Genomic DNA, 18,553 nt, shown 5'->3' with positions numbered 1-18,553 from the left:
AGTGTCTTCAATTTCTTGTGCAGCTCAAGAAACTGATCTTTTATTCCGTCCATCTTCTCATAAACATCCGGACCCTCAGACGACTCAGAATGATAGATGGTATCCTCTACGCAAGAAAAAGTGTGCACAACGGGACGTGGCACGGACATGACGGGGCTAGATGTTGACATGGAAGCAAATGTAGGCGCAGAGCCTTCGGGCACAAAGTTGGGCGCCATTCCCCACGGGAATCCGGCAGGCATATTCGGCGCGAAGTGGGCAGTAGCAGCAAGCACAGTAAAGGTAACCACTTCTGAAGTAACAATCCTCGCGGGAGGAGTTGCAGGTGTTGGAGAAGCTTAGTTCTGAGCAGCAAGAACTGACTCCATCATGGAAGTCAGGCGAGAGATCTCGTCCTTCAGCTCTCTGTTCTCTTGCTCCAAGTGTTCCATGATTTTCAAATGATTGTCTCGGGTATTGTACCAGTGAGTCAGCTTGGTTAAAGCACGGAAGAAACACCAATCAGACATCTAGCAAAAACCTGCTTATGCAAATGATGCATGAAATGCAATTCTTGATTATTTTTATTTTCAAGGAACTTACTATATCATTTGCAAATATATAAAATTTAAATGGCAATTGCAACAATTTGATATGACCAAAAATCTCTTTTTATTTATATAAATTGGAAGGATTACACTGAGTACAATTTCAGAAACCAAAATAAAAGATACAAGAGAAAAGGAGACTAGTCATCCTAAGGATCCCTAACAACATTGTCAGAAGATTTGGCTGAAGGCGCGTACTTCCTTCGAATGCGACGGATCTCGGTCTCAAAAGATGCCTTCATCTGAGTCTTCCCGAGGACAAGCTGATCAACAATCTTCTTCTAAGAAACGGAAGGCTAAGGCATGCTAGAAGATGAAACCTCTGGCTCTCTCTGTCTCTTCGTCACTCGGTCTTCAAGCAGCTCAATAAGTGCCTCTTTGTCCTTAGACTCCAACTACAACTCCTCATGCTTCTTGCTCAAAGCATGGAAACGCTCTTCCCACATGTCCTTCTCTTGCTTCATCTTGGCGAGCGCGTCTTCCAACTCCTCTACATCTTGGTTAGGGAGAGTTAATGGCTCAACCACAACCATAGACATATGTCTTTCATAAGGATAAGGCATCTTCAACTTCATAGCTCTCTTCTTCGCCCAAAGAGTGTAAGCTTCCAAAGCTACACAATTGCACGAACCAAGCTCAAATCTTCCTTTCCTATGCACATTATGCCAAGCATGCACAATCTTCTGCTTCAAGTGTTGGGAATCTTTACCCTCTTGATAGAAAAGACCTTCTAACAACATGTTATTAGGTTTGTCTCTCAAGGGGAACCCAAGTTGACGACGAGCCAAAGCAGGGTTGTAGTTAATTCCTCCTTGTGTACCAATGAGAGGCACATTAGAGAATTCACCATAACTATCAATAATCTCCAAACTGCTCAAAGACGGATCATACCAAACTATATCATCATTAGTGAGAGACATAAGTCTCTTAGACCACCTTAGACATTGTTTGTTCTCCACAAAAGCAGGTGTCTGAGGCAAGTGAGAAATAAACCACTTGTACAGAAGAGGAATGCAACAGACAATCGTTCCACCACCTTTAGAATTTCTTAGATGCAAAGAGAAATACATATCACCCAACAAAGTAGGCACATGATTCCTAATCAAGAAAAGTCTAATTGCGTTAACATCAACAAAACCGTCAATGTTAGGGAACAAAGCTAATCCATAGATGAGCAACACAAAGATAGCTTCAAAAGCATCCACACTACCAGCTTGAGAAAAAGTAGTAGCTTCCTTGATGAGGAAAACAGATGGCAACCCAAATAACCCTCCTTTCTTCACCCAATGAGCCTCTATCTCAGACTTCTTCAAGTGAAGAGCTTCAACAATAATACTAGAACGGGGAATCTCCTCCCATCCACTAAAAGGCACTCTACTAGAAACAGGTATCCCCAAAAGATGAGAATACTCCTCCAAGGTAGGCACAAGCTGAAAATATGGTAAAGTGAAACAATGGTAGAGAGGATCATAGAACTGCACTAACACACTCAAAAGTCCTTCAACCATATCAGCAGACAAGATAGACAGAAGCTTCTCATGACTTTGTTTGAAGTCCAAGGGATCTAATACAAAAGATGCTAGCTTCCTTAACTCTTTCAAGTCGGGACATCTGAAACTGTACTTCTTAGTGTTCCTTCGTCCATAATCCATGGTTTGAAAATATTTGCAAATGATACCTTAGTTCCTTGAAATTTTCGTGTGATGAATGTTATGATGCGCATGAATGCATGAATGCAACAATCACAAATAAGGGATCACACACAAGGAAAACAAAGGTCAAGGGATGAATCAAATCATTGTCAAGATCAATCATCCATTTTGGTGGATTATGGTTTGCACCTTATCAACACCCAAGTTCCATTGATATTGACAAGACTTGATTGGATCAACCAAGAATAAAAGGTTTGTTGCAAGTCACGAGTATGGAGTCTGGGTAAGAACCATCTCAAAGGAGTGAACTAAGGATAAAAACCTGTAGATCATGTTCTAAAAAAGTTCCCATAATCTTAACTCCATCTATCGGAAATTACAAGTTAAGATGACTGACTCATCGACCCATAATATTCTCAAGAGAAACTCGTTTGAGTGTAGTATCATGTAACAACTATTTTCAAGTCTACACCTGAACAGTTTCCGCACTACGTCCTAAATAGGCCAAGATGGGTTAAATGTTCTAGGGTCCTCAGCTTCTCGGACCCAATTAGAGATAGTAATGCCTAACCATAAATACTTGTGTGACATTTCCAAATCCAAAGGAGTCTCCACTTAGCAGATGGATCTCAAGCCAACTTGTTAAGGACTACTCCACATAAGTCGAATATGACTATACCATCCTCCTATCTTAATTGCACTCAAGTTCGAGTTAGAACTTACTCACCGCTCAGAGATCACCAAACACAACAAGCAGATTATATCACACATACATATATACAAACATCATATATATACAAATATATTTACACAAAAAGTAGGCTAAACCCACTGGAGACTACTCCCCAGCAGAGTCGCCACTTAATTTCTGTAGCGGGAAATTCATGATCATCAAGCTATTGACAAGCTAGAGATCAAATAACAAGAGTCGACGCCGCGCTTTTATTGTTTCCAAGGGAAAGCGAAAAAGTACGAACAAAACCCAAAAGTAATAAGTTTTCAAATCAAAACTAATAAAAAGTCAGAGATCACAGGTAAGGGGGTTGGTTACACAGAGGGAAGGTGTTAGCACCCAAAGTGTCTTAGGTACTCCTAGGGAGCCCTTTTTGTGTGCATATGTATTTTGTACAAAGTGATGTTTACAAACAAATAGAATGGGGGGATGATAAAAGAATTCATTAATTATATTTTTGTGTTTGACAAGACCTTCGGTCTTGTGCCTACGTACCAACATAAAAATGAGGGATCAAAACCTCGTAGTTCGTGATACAAATTTCAAAGTGGATGCATTATTTTTAACAAAAAAATAAGTTTGAAAGGCACAAAGGCCTAAAATGGTTTTAATGAGTTAGTTATTATTGGCTTTTTGAAAGTTTAAGTCAAGTATAGTTAAGTTTATTTACAAGTTTGATTTAAGAAAAGAAGTTTGAAAATGCAATGGCATAAGGCCAAAGTTTCTATCTTTTTGCAAAAATGGTCAAAGTTTAGAACAAAAGTAGTTCACACAAAGAAGATTTTAAAAAATGGAGGGAGAGATTTTGAAATTAAAGAAATGGGGAGAAGATGAAGAGACTATCCTATGTACAAAATTAAAAGTTTAGAGTTGAGAAGATCTTATCAAATGGGTAGCAATCCAATAGACAATAATGTCAATAGAAACCCAGAATTCCCTTGGACTTTTAGAATCAAGCAACACACAAATGCACAATTATATTAGCTTGAAGAGCAAGGCATCAAATAAAGATGGCCACATCCAAGCTTATCCATTCCATGATCTTCTTCAAAATAGCCCATGTAACAATTGAATTCCACAAGTCACAGGTTCAAAATAATAGCTTCACAATGATCATGTTATAGATGAACTTAGAGAGGTCTTCACAGATGTATCAGATGAAGTTCAAATTGAAATCACTTGGTTCTTTAACAAGTTGGCATTGGCCAAGTCCTTTAGCTTAGGAAGGTTGCCTAGATTCTAAGTCCATTTGTCCAAGATCAAGCCAACAGTCCACTCAATTTTTTTTTACGGTTTTTGTTATTATTATGTACATTAATGGTCAAAGACCACACAAACAAGCAAAATATACACAAACAAAATATATCACACAATATGGTCCAAATGGACAAAGTGAAAATTGCATTAACATAAACAATTAGAATGATATGAACAATGACAAATGAAATAGAGTGCTAAAAGTAAATTGCATTAAAGTAAAAACTTGAAATTAAAAGTTAGTAGTTAATTGGTTAGAAGTTAGTGTTGTTTTGCTTTTGCTTTTCATTTCAAGACATTCTTTGGAGAACACTCAACCCACTTATCACAAGCATGAATCCTTGAACCAAAACATCTTCCAAACGAAGGAAAGAAGGCCAAGTTTCCACACAATACCATGAAAGAGGGGAGACTTACAATCTCACTAACTAGAATGCTTATGCCTTTTATGTCACAAATTTAGCGCTATGTTAAGCAATCGTAATTGGACTTATGTAGAAGTCACAACTATTTGAGGTCGGGCAATAGAATTTTGGTTTTAATTCATGTTAGAGACATAGTATAATGGACTATGCTCATGAGACATACCACACACAAAAAGAATATGCAAAAGGTGTGGCCTAATCTCATCCATACTCATGTCAATTTTTCAATCAACTAGCATTAGGACTTCGAGATGTTATAGGCCAAGTGGAATGAATGAATGAAGAAAGGGCATAAGATGAAGTGAGAGGGGAATGGATCAAAACACAAATTGGCCAAAGGAGGACTTTTACCAAATTAATATCATCCATTCATTTTGGGAGATGGAATGTACATTCCATCAATCCCCTAAATCCAATGAGATTAATTTGACAAAGTCAAATCAACCTTGACCAAGGTCCAACAACAAGAGTCAAACATAAACAAGTCATCACAATTGGTCAACAAATTTATTTGGCATTTATTCAAATTAAAAATACTAAAATAGTGCATTTAAATTAAATATGGTTTATCCAATTCGTAAAATGTCATCAAAACACCAAATAAATGGCCATGAGATTTATCATAGGTCAAACAAGGTCAAAGGACCTTGGAGAAAAAATTTCATAATTTTTGGACATTTAAAAATATTTTTAAACAATTAAAAACAAATGCAAAATCAATTAATTCATGAAAAATATTAATAATGATCCAAAAAATAATTTTAATTCAGAATATGAAAGAGAAAAATATTTGAATTTTTTTGGTGAAAGTCCCATATTTTTTGGATCAATATTGAATTTAATATGAATTATTGAAAATAATGCAATTAAAATGAAAATTAAAATATCATAAAAAACGTGGACCACTTGATCTCCCTCATTAATTGAGGTAGCAGATCAAGTGGCCACCAGCGCGTGTTTCATGTGGTCACTAGTCAACTACGCAACAGGCATGGTAATTACAATGCACGCTCGTGATTAAAACAATTCAAATCAATCCAAAGGCTCAGAACCAAGCCAGCATATCACCGGCATCCAAAGGTCGGCCGTCTTCTCCGGCGACCGTGGCCGGACTGGTTCACTCATCACCATTAAAAAAATGAAAAAGGAGGACATGATCTGAAAGAAAAAATGGCGTAGAGCACGAATCTGACCTTAATTCATCCTAACTCCAAGTATATTGAGAGATACATGGAGTTGAAATTTGAGGTACATGAACTGAGTTGCTTCGATTTAGCCTTAAATCAACTCAATCTTCTTGCCTACATTGGTAGGACTTCAGACCCAAAGAATCAATAAATTGAGCAAGAATTTGAGAGAATCGAAGAGTTCAAAATTTCTGGAAAATACCTTCAATGGAGGTCTGGATTCAACTGATCTTGATCTTGCTTGTGCTTGATCTCACTCCACTTGCTTGCAGAAGAAGGATTGGATGGTTACAAGGTTGTGGATTCCTGGAGATTTGAATTTCAAAACAGTGGAAATTCAACCTCAAATTCAAAAGAATTTCTCAGGCTTATCCTTTGCAAAGTGAGGGTTTGAGATGGGGAATCAAAGCTGGCGCGAATGTGTGTGAAATTCTGAGCATATGGAGCTCTATTTATAGTTGAAATCATTGATATTTGCACACTTGAAATCACTTTCCAAATTTGGTCATTGATGATGCATGGGTGCATGGGCGCGCATAGGCCCATAAAATGATTGCCATAAGTCCACAAATGAATGTTGGATAGTTTGAATTGATCTTGGATTGCAAGGCAAGTGTGCATTTGGATTTGAAGTTTGATCCTTGCCAAGTGATGTCACCATGTTCATGCCATGCGCAGCCTATGCATTCCTTGTCCAAAATGAATGAATTTGAGCTCTTTGGAAAGGTGAGTCAAGAGGAACAACTTTCATGTTAAAATTTTTTTCATTTGGAGCTTGGAACTTGGAGAAATTTGAGGTGGAAGTTTGGAAATGTTTGACATATCAAAAAATTTCTAAGTGTCAAGGCATATGTCTCAATATTCCACCTTGCTTAACTTTTTATATGAGCTTCAAATGAGATAAGTGTCTTCATCAAAGTTGTATATCTATCAAAGACCTTCAAAATGGTCACCAATTGCATGTCATTTGGATTTTAAATGATAGAGTTATGCATTTTTGAAGTTTGGAAAAATCACTTGATCAATGGTATAGGTCAAAAGGGACCTATAACGTAACCTCATATCACATGCTCAAAAAAGTTGAATTAGCTCCCACTCCAAACATCAAAGTTTAAGTAGACACATTGAATTTGATGATGCAACTTCGAAATCTTTCATATCATAAAAATTGGGCAAGTTATGGCCTTGGGAAGTTGACTTTCAAATTAGGGTTTAGACAAAATGACCTATAATGTTTCAATATAGAAAATGATTTTCCAAGCAAAACTAGATCTAGGTATCAAAATGAAAGTTGTTTGGAATGTCAATTAGAGTAAGTTTTCTCTTGGAATCATTTTCATATGGTTAAAATTGTAGGAGATAGGGTCTAGGGAGACCCAGTTTTGATCAGATGAATCCATCTGGCCAACCACCATCAACCAACTTGCTAACTTCCAATTCTCTTGACTTTCTTGGCTCATGGTAGATCATATATGCATAATATGATGAATTTTGAAGTGTCCCTTGAGAAATTTGATCAATTGGTGAGATAGCTTGTTGGAGAAGTTACTCAAGATACCCAGTCAAACTAGGGTTTCCAACGCAAATCACCCTCAAACTCTTGAAGAAAACTTGATCAATATAACATGTAGAGAACATTGGGACTCATATATAATGCTCATAACCATTATTGAATCAATTCTTGGTTGTGCTCTTTGTTCATGAGGGTCTCAAACCCTAAATGTGAACTTGATGAATCAATGGAACCATGTCCTTCCTACAAAAGAGTTAGACAAATGCAAAGACATATTTTTGGTATTTTGATTAGTGAAATGATAAAATACAAGTATGATACAATCACAAAGTGCTTGGTGATCTCTCCCAAAACAAACCCAATGAAAAGGGGTAAGGAGGATGTCAAGGTATGATCCCATGCTAGTGCTTATGATGAAATTGCATGAGGGATCTTAGGGTCAAAATTGGGGTCTTACAGGTTCAAAGGTCTTTGGTTCTGAACTTGGTAGGGCGGATTACGGTTCGATCCCCCGCAACTGCAATTTGGAAAGGGGCCGACCGTTTAGATAGCAGAACCCCATTGGCAAAAATAAATCACAAACCAGTAACAGATCTCCTCAATGTGTGTGTCGGATAAAGGCCTTAATCTGATTGCACGAGAGAGAAATAGAGTGAAAAAGGAAAAAGAAACCTCGGTTGAGTTATAAAATCATGATTCAAATTGGTTTGCATAAGAAGAAAGTTTTTAACCGCAAAAATGGATTTATGTCCCTACGGTATCCTTATTGTTGGTAATTAGTACCTATCGGTCTAGCGATAGACAAGCATCCAAGTATAATTAGGAGTATGTTGTGTCTTTGTTCCAAGAATGCGCTTAATTATGTCTATCTTGTTGGTCTATTGCTTGAGGACAAAGAAAAGTTCAAGTATGAGGGAGTTTGATAACACAAAATTATAGCGTTATTTTGACTCATTTTGTACATGTTTTATTATTGTTTTGCCTCTATTTCTAGTGTTATGTGGGTACTTTGTCTGTGTTTCATGTATTTAACAATATAGGAACCATGTGCGAAGAAACAGAGAGATTCGGATGCAAAACAAAGAAAAATGGCGTTCTCCATGCAAAGGGTGGCGTTCACGATCCTTTGTATTTCGCTGCAGCTACAATGGACTTTTCTAGGTCCTCCCACTCCCTCCATTTTCTCTTATTTTTCCTCAAACGAATCCAGCAACTTCCTCATGGAATTTTAGGGTTTTGAAACATTATAAATAATAGTTTTATTTCACCGTTTGAGGCATCCAAGCTTAGCACAATCTTAAGCACTAGAATTACCGATTAAAGTTATAACTCATCACATCAAAGGGTTATAGCACTAGAGAGCATTGAGTTTGTTCGAAGTTTGAAGCACTTTATTTTGACGAAGTTTAATCTTGCTGCCATTTATATTTCTTTACAAGTCTTCATCAATTTATTTTGTACCATATTCAAGCCTCCGTTTGGAGCAGTTTTTAATATATTACGCATTTTTATTATATCGCTTTGTTTGTTTACTCGCACTTTACTTTCCCCGTCTCGCACTTCGTCTTTTATTTTCAAGTCTTATTTCTCGCACCGTATTGCTTTACTTTGTTAATTGCATGTTCTTGTCGTTATTTTATTTTCAAAACCAATTTCTAAACTTCTCTTTTCAATTCAATTACTTTTCTGAAATTTTTACTTCTAAGTTTCAAATCTATGTTCTTATGTTTGTCATAAACATGTCCAGCTAATTTATTGATTCTGGGATGTAAGGACTGTCATTTGGCGGTACTCTAACTGTTGTTTCTTTAGGATTACAATTGTGGGTTGTTTTGATTTTAATATAATTTTTCTAACTTAGTTTAATCGATCACCATGAAAGTAGAGCCGTGAAAACATCGGGTAAGATCGAAAGTCGTATGATACTAAAGAATAAAATTGGTTTGTTTTTTATTAACAAACATCGCGAAAGCACTTTGTTAATTAATTAGGAAAGTCTAATATTTTTAGAAAGAGGTTTTAAAACTATTTGCGGACGCATTTATAAGTTTAGGATCAGGTCACCTGAGCGAAAGCCTGGAATCCTTTTAAGTTAAATTTTCCAATCAAAATTATTTTTCAACTGAGTAAAGGTCTAATTTCTTAATATAGGATTTACTACTTTAACGTAATAAGCGTCGGTCACACATGACAGTGGACGATGTAAATTAGAGAGTCAAATATGGTTTTGAATAGGCGAAAGCGGCAGTTTCTGTTCAATTAAATTCTTTTCAAAGTAGAAAATATTGTCCCGTAGAGTAATCATATTTAGAAACAATCATGAATGATGTTGTTTGATGAGAGTCACATTCCAGTATTATTTGTCTGAATTTATTAAAGTTATTTATTTCATCTCTCTTTTTCTTAATTCATTTGCCTTAGATAAACACTGTAGCAACTAGAAACGATAAATTGATAGTTAGGTCTCTGTGAGATTGATATCTTTTAAAGCTACATGATAGATTGTATACTTGTAGTTAGGTAATCTGATAGACTCATAAAGTCGCGATCAAGATGAAATCACTAGATATATGTGGATTTACCTTATTTAAAGGAAGAGTGAGGTATTCACACAGTTCAAGAAGTTCAAATTGCATGTCGAGAAGCAAAGTGGATGCAAGTTAATGAAACTGAGAACTGATGATGATGGTGAATACACCTTTTGAGAATTTGCTAGATTTTGCAATGAGGAAGGGATATGCCATAAGGTCATTGCACCCTATACACCTCAACATAATGGCATAGTTGAGAAGAAGAATTGAAGTATACTAAACATGACTAAGAGCATGTTCAAAGTTAAAGGTATGCCAAAGAGATTTGAGGTGAAGTAGCTTCGACAATAATATACATTCTAAATAGACATCCAACCAAGAAGATGGTCGAGAGGACTCCTTATGAAGCTTGGACGGGTGTGAAGCCGGATGTTAACCATCTTATAGTGTTTAGATCAATGTATTTCAAGTATGTACCAGAACAATTAAGGAAGAAACTAAATGATCGAAGTCAAGCTATGGTGTTCATAGTTTATCATTTGACTGGTGCATACAAGTTATATTCACTAAACGATGATAAACTTGTGATAAGTCAAAATGTTATAATTGATGAAAGAAAAGGGTGAGATTGGAGTTGTAACACCCCGATGAAATAAGGATAAATATTTAATTTAAATTAATATAATATTTATTAATTTAATTAATTAATTGGATTATTATTATTGGATTATTATTATTATTATTATTATTATTGGAATAAAAGTTGGAATTAGAAAAGGTCTCATTTGGTAAAAAGGGTTATTTTCACGTGAAAAAGGAAAAAAAGAGACAGAAAGTGGAAAAAGGGCAAAGAGAACCAGAGAACAAGGGTTGAAGAGAGGAAGAGCTTGAAGCTGAAGGATCGCCGGATTAACTCAGGTAAGGGGGGTTTATCGTCGATTAACGGGTATTAGGGGATAACATGTAGTGGGTAGTGATAGACCATTGATTTGTCCCTGATTAGAATGATGCATGATGAAAATTGTGAAATATTGGATGAACGAAAATTGGATTATAATGGAAGGGAATTCGTAGGAATTAGATGTAAAAATGTTAGGATTTGTGGAATCGAATAGGAGATGATTCGTGTTAGGTGATATGAACGATTATTGTGTAAAATTGGACTGTGGAAGGTTGGAATTGGGAGATCTCGTAGCAGAGAACACCATAGCAGATCTGGAAAATCTGGTTTCTGGTCATACGCGTATGGCACTAGGCAATACGCGTATGAGATGGTCTGGTACGCGTATGGCATTAGGCATTACGCGTATGGATGAGGAAGATGATGTTTTGAACGTGGTTTGGTCTCTGTTGGTACGCGTATGGGGAAGTGGTACGCGTAGCATACGCGTATGAGATAGGTGGTACGCGTATGGGATTGGTCAGGAGATGGGCCATACGCGTATGGGACTAGGCAGTACGCGTATGGGCAGGATTGTGATTTTTCTGTGCTGTTGTGGTGCAGTTTTTGGTTGTTCAGCTGAGTAATGTAATTTGGCTGAGGTATGATAGAGTAGGGATCATTTCCCATCGTTTTGAGTAGTATAGGTATTAGTAGAGTGTGCTAATACTGTGATTGATTATGTAGTATGACATGATATGATTATGTGGTGAATATATTGATGATGTATGATGATATGCATAGTGTGGTGAATGTATCTATCATGTATGAAATTATGAACGGACTGTTTATGGCTTAGAGTGTGAGCATATGTCCATTGTGGATGATTGTTGATGTTTGCATGACTAAGTGATTTAGCTTGCATATTGTGGCCTTTATGGTGGTAGCTAATTCCCATGGTGAGGAATTAGTGAGTGAATCATTGTGGATGATTGTTGATGTTTGCATGCTAGGTGATTAGCGTGCATATCATGGCCCTTGGGGTGGTAGCTAATTCCCATGGTGAGGAATTAGTGAGTGAGTCACTAGGTCTCAAATGAATGGGACTAGTGGGCTTGGTAGCCGTATCTGGATTTGATCGGTGAGGTGAACTATATGTTCACGAATAGTCGGTACCGCATGCATGGAGTCTCATTGCATAATGTATGTATGGCGTATAATATGAATGGATGTATTCCAATATTATACGTGTGTTTATGTTGGTATTGAGTATGAGTATGAGTTGTATTAGTATTGAGTATGATGTTTGAGTTGGTGTGCCGTTACCGAATGTGTGATATGATTAGGGTGATTAATGTGTTATTTACTTAGCATTACATGATATTTTATAATGCTCATTATATCGATTGAGGAACTCACCCTTACAACTATTTTTCAGGTAACGAGCAGTGATTGAGTAGAAGCTAGTGCTTGGAGTCTAGTGTAGTCTCCTTAGTGGGTCATGCTCTGATAGATGTAACATCGGGACGGGATGTTTTACCTTGTTGAATAATTTTACATGTAATGTGTTACATGTTTTGCATGATTGATTTGAATTCTATCCGCTGCGTATTGTGCAAATGCTAATTGTTTTGAATTAATAAAAGAGCATGACAGTTATTATGGTGAATGGTGTGGATTAAGTGTGTGACACCCTTAATTGCATAATTACTCTGATTGATATATTGCTATTTTAATTAATTATTTGGGGTATTTTAGAAGGGTGTTACATTAGTGGTATCAGAGCATAGTCGGTCGAGTCGAGTCGTAATTATTCTGTTTCCCTGTACGGGATAGGTGTTGTGTAACCCTATCAGTACTTATTGTTTAGCTTGTTGGGTTTTCAGAATAGAGATGGCTGGAAGAGGTAGAGACGATGCTGCGATTGCTGAGGCTCTGGGTATGCTAGCTGGAGTACTTGGAGGGAATCCGAATGTTGTGGGAATGGGAGTTGCTCGTCAACTGAGTGAGTTCCAGAAGAACAATCCTCCAATGTTCAAGGGAGCATACGATCCAGATGGTGCTCAGAAGTGGTTGAAGGAGATCGAGAGAATCTTCCGAGTGACTGAGTGTGCCGATAACCAGAAGGTCAGGTTCGGTACGCATATGCTGTCAGAAGAAGCAGATGATTGGTGGGTTGCTACCCGCACTGAGTTGGAATCTGCTGGGAATGCTGAGATCACTTGGGCTGTGTTCAGAGAGAGATTCCTGAGGAAGTACTTTCCAGAGGATGTCCGAGGAAAGAAAGAGATAGAGTTCTTGGAATTGAAGCAGGGCAACCGGTCTGTTACTGAGTATGCTGCTAAGTTCACAGAGCTGTCGAAGTATTACACTCCCTATAACGAGGCTACTGGGGAATTCTCAAAGTGTGTGAAGTTTGAGAACGGGTTACGTCCCGAGATCAAGCAGGCTATTGGGTATCAGCGGATTAGAGTGCTTTCTGACTTGGTTGACTGTTGCAGGATTTTTGAACAGGATACCAAGGCTAGAGCAGAGAGCTATCAGCAGAGGGTTGATAGGAAAGGCAAGAATCAGAATGATCGTGGGAAACCGTATGCAGCTGGCAAAGGTTTCCAGAGACAGAGTGGGATGAAGAGGCCTAGTGGGGGAGACTCTAGTGCCCCTGCTAAGTGTTACAGATGTGGTCAGGCTGGACATCGTATCCATGAGTGTACCAGTACTGAGAAGAAGTGTTACAAGTGTGGAAAAGGTGGTCATTTGGCTGCAGAGTGCCGGTCGAAGACTGTGACTTGTTTCAACTGTGGAGAGGTGGGTCATATCAGTCCACAGTGTCCTAAGCCGAAGAAGGAGAATTAGTCGGGAGGCAAGGTCTTTGCTTTATCGGGCTCTGAGACTTCTGCAGATGATCGTTTGATCCGAGGTACGTGTTATATTAATGGCTTTCCTCTTGTAGCTATTATTGACACAGGTGCTACTCATTCCTTTATATCTTTGGATTGTGCTGTGAAACTTAAATTAGAGATATCTGAGATGCATGGAAGTATGGTGATTGATACTCCTGCGAAGGGTTCAGTGACTACTACTTCAGTTTGTTTAAATTGTCCTTTGAGTATTTTTGGTAGAGACTTTGGGATGAACCTAGTGTGTCTTCCACTAGTGCAGATTGATGTTATTTTGGGTATGAACTGGTTGGTGTGTAACCGAGTTTATATCAACTGTTTTGATAAGACTGTGATCTTTCCTGAGATTGAGGAAGGGAAGAGTTTGTTTCTATCAGCAAGGCAGGTGAATGAGGAAGTAGCCGATGGGGCAGAGTTGTTTATGCTGTTAGCGACTTTGGAGGCTAAAGATAAACTGGTGATTGGCGATCTAGCCGTGGTGTGTGATTTTCCTGATGTGTTTCCGGAAGAAGTGAATGAATTACCGCCAGAGCGTGAAGTTGAGTTCTCGATTGATTTGGTACCTGGTACTAGGCCGATATCGATGGCTCCTTACCGTATGTCTGCTGTTGAGTTAACTGAATTGAAGAGTCAGTTGGAAGATCTGTTGGATAAGAAATTTATTCGTCCGAGTGTGTCACCGTGGGGTGCACCAGTGTTATTGGTTAAGAAGAAAGAAGGTACTATGAGGTTGTGTGTGGACTACAGGCAACTGAATAAAGTGACGATCAAGAATCGGTATCCTTTGCCGAGGATTGATGATTTGATGGATCAGTTGGTTGGTGCGAGTGTGTTCAGTAAAATAGATTTGAGATCGGGGTATCATCAGATACGTGTGAAAACTGAGGATATTCAGAAGACTGCTTTCAGAACAAGGTATGGACATTATGAGTATTCTGTAATGCCTTTTGGTGTGACTAATGCGCCTGGAGTATTTACGGAGTATATGAATAGGATTTTCCATCCGTATCTAGATCAGTTTGTTGTGGTGTTTATTGACGATATTTTGGTGTATTCGAAATCTGAAGAAGAGCATGCTGAGCAATTGAGAGTGGTTTTAGGAGTTCTACGAGAAAAGAAGCTATTTGCTAAACTGTCAAAGTGTGAATTTTGGTTAGAAGAGGTTAGTTTTCTTGGTCACGTGATTTCAAGAGATGGTGTTGCTGTTGATCCTTCTAAGATAGAAGCGGTATCTAAGTGGGAAGCTCCGAAGTCAGTTTCTGAGATAAGGAGTTTTCTTGGTTTGGCTGGTTATTATAGGAAGTTCATCGAGGGATTTTCTAAGTTGGCGTTACCGTTGACGATGTTGACTAAAAAGGGGCAAGCGTTTGTTTGGGACTCAAAATGTGAAGAAGGTTTCCAAGAGTTAAAGAGAAGGTTGACTACTGCTCCTATTCTGATATTACCAAGTCCGTCGGAATTATTTGAGGTTTATTGTGATGCTTCATTGTTGGGTTTGGGCGGTGTGTTGATGCAGAACAAGCAGGTTATAGCTTATGCTTCGAGACAATTGAGGGTTCATGAGAGGAACTATCCGACCCACGATTTAGAGTTGGCAGCTGTGGTTTTTGTTCTGAAGCTATGGAGGCATTACTTGTACGGGTCCAGATTTGAGGTTTTCAGTGACCATAAAAGTTTAAAGTATTTGTTTGATCAGAAAGAGCTGAATATGAGACAGAGGAGATGGTTAGAGTTTCTGAAGGATTATGACTTTGGTTTGAATTACCATCCGGGTAAAGCAAACGTAGTGGCTGATGCATTGAGTCGGAAATCATTGCATATGTCTATGTTAATGGTTAAGGAATTGGATTTAATTGAGCAGTTTAGAGACTTGAGTTTGGTGTGTGAGAGTACTCACAATAGTGTTAAATTGGGAATGTTGAAGTTAACGAGTGGTATTCTGGATGAGATTAGAGAGGGTCAGAAATCTGATGTGCTTTTGGTTGATAAGTTGACTCTAGTGAATCAAGGTCAAGGTGGTGAATTCAGAGTTGATGAGAATGGTGTTTTGAAATTTGGTAATCGGGTGTGTATTCCGGATGTTACCGAACTTAAGAAGAGTATTCTTGAGGAGGGACATCGTAGTGGCCTGAGTATTCATCCTGGAGCTACGAAGATGTATCATGATTTGAAAAAGTTATTTTGGTGGCCGGGAATGAAAAGAGAAATTGCGAGTTTTGTTTATTCTTGTTTGACTTGTCAGAAGTCAAAGATTGAGCATCAGAAGTCGTCTGGGCTAATGCAACCGTTGGCTATTCCAGAGTGGAAGTGGGATAGTATCAGTATGGATTTTGTTTCTGGTTTACCGAGGACAAGTAAGAATTTTGAAGCTATTTGGGTGATTGTTGACAGATTGACGAAATCGGCTCATTTCATTCCGATCAGAATGGATTATCCGTTAGAGAGATTGGCTGAGTTGTATATTGAGAAGATTGTAAGTTTGCATGGTATTCCGTCTAGTATTGTTTCGGACAGAGATCCTATATTTACATCGAAGTTCTGGGAAGGTTTGCAGAGGGCTTTGGGAACTAAGCTGAGATTGAGTTCTGCATATCATCCGCAGACTGATGGTCAGACTGAGAGGACGATTCAGTCGCTAGAGGATCTTTTGAGGGCTTGTGTTTTGGAAAATGGAGGTGCTTGGGATTGTTATTTACCTTTGATTGAGTTTACCTACAACAATAGTTTTCATTCGAGCATTGGTATGGCGCCGTTTGAAGCTTTGTATGGTAGGAGATGTCGGACACCTTTATGTTGGTATGAGTCCGGTGAGAGTGCTGTGATTGGACCGGAGATTGTTCAACAAACTACGGAAAAGATTAAGATGATTCAGGAGAAGATGAGGATTGCTCAGAGTCGTCAGAAGAGTTATCACGACAAGAGGAGGAAATCACTTGAGTTTCAAGAGGGAGATCATGTGTTTCTTCGCGTTACTCCGATAACTGGTGTTGGTCGAGCTTTGAAGTCGAAGAAGTTGACACCTCGATTTATTGGTCCTTATCAGATTTTGGAAAGGATAGGGGAGGTAGCCTATCGTATCGCTTTACCTCCGTCACTTGCGAATTTGCATGAGGTTTTTCATGTGTCTCAGTTGAGAAGGTACATTCATGATCCGTCGCATGTGGTCCAAGTAGATGATGTCCAGGTGAGAGATAACCTGACTGTTGAAACATCACCTATGAGGGTTGAGGATCGAGAGTTGAAGCAGTTGCGGGGTAAAGAGATTGCTTTGGTAAAGGTAGCTTGGGGAGGACCAGCAGGTAGCAATGTGACTTGGGAACTTGAGAGCCAGATGAAGGAGTCTTATCCAGAGTTATTCGCTTGAGGTATGTTTTCGAGGACGAAAACTCTTTTAGTGGGGGAGAGTTGTAACACCCCGATGAAATAAGGATAAATATTTAATTTAAATTAATATAATATTTATTAATTTAATTAATTAATTGGATTATTATTATTGGATTATTATTATTATTATTATTATTATTGGAATAAAAGTTGGAATTAGAAAAGGTCTCATTTGGTAAAAAGGGTTATTTTCACGTGAAAAAGGAAAAAAAGAGACAGAAAGTGGAAAAAGGGCAAAGAGAACCAGAGAACAAGGGTTGAAGAGAGGAAGAGCTTGAAGCTGAAGGATCGCCGGATTAACTCAGGTAAGGGGGGTTTATCGTCGATTAACGGGTATTAGGGGATAACATGTAGTGGGTAGTGATAGACCATTGATTTGTCCCTGATTAGAATGATGCATGATGAAAATTGTGAAATATTGGATGAACGAAAATTGGATTATAATGGAAGGGAATTCGTAGGAATTAGATGTAAAAATGTTAGGATTTATGGAATCGAATAGGAGATGATTCGTGTTAGGTGATATGAACGATTATTGTGTAAAATTGGACTGTGGAAGGTTGGAATTGGGAGATCTCGTAGCAGAGAACACCATAGCAGATCTGGAAAATCTGGTTTCTGGTCATACGCGTATGGCACTAGGAAATACGCGTATGAGATGGTCTGGTACGCGTATGGCATTAGGCATTACGCGTATGGATGAGGAAGATGATGTTTTGAACGTGGTTTGGTCTCTGTTGGTACGCGTATGGGGAAGTGGTACGCGTAGCATACGCGTATGAGATAGGTGGTACGCGTATGGGATTGGTCAGGAGATGGGCCATACGCGTATGGGACTAGGCAGTACGCGTATGGGCAGGATTGTGATTTTTCTGTGCTGTTGTGGTGCAGTTTTTGGTTGTTCAGCTGAGTAATGTAATTTGGCTGAGGTATGATAGAGTAGGGATCATTTCCCATCGTTTTGAGTAGTATAGGTATTAGTAGAGTGTGCTAATACTGTGATTGATTATGTAGTATGACATGATATGATTATGTGGTGAATATATTGATGATGTATGATGATATGCATAGTGTGGTGAATGTATCTATCATGTATGAAATTATGAACGGACTGTTTATGGCTTAGAGTGTAAGCATATGTCCATTGTGGATGATTGTTGATGTTTGCATGACTAAGTGATTTAGCTTGCATATTGTGGCCTTTATGGTGGTAGCTAATTCCCATGGTGAGGAATTAGTGAGTGAATCATTGTGGATGATTGTTGATGTTTGCATGCTAGGTGATTAGCGTGCATATCATGGCCCTTGGGGTGGTAGCTAATTCCCATGGTGAGGAATTAGTGAGTGAGTCACTAGGTCTCAAATGAATGGGACTAGTGGGCTTGGTAGCCGTATCTGGATTTGATCGGTGAGGTGAACTATATGTTCACGAATAGTCGGTACCGCATGCATGGAGTCTCATTGCATAATGTATGTATGGCGTATAATATGAATGGATGTATTC

This window comes from Lathyrus oleraceus, chromosome 6 (genome assembly GCF_024323335.1).
Source record: "Lathyrus oleraceus cultivar Zhongwan6 chromosome 6, CAAS_Psat_ZW6_1.0, whole genome shotgun sequence".
In the NCBI taxonomy this organism is placed as follows: Eukaryota; Viridiplantae; Streptophyta; class Magnoliopsida; order Fabales; family Fabaceae; genus Lathyrus; species Lathyrus oleraceus.
The sequence above is the reverse complement of the archived record's forward strand: the minus strand, read 5'-3'. Positions refer to the sequence as shown.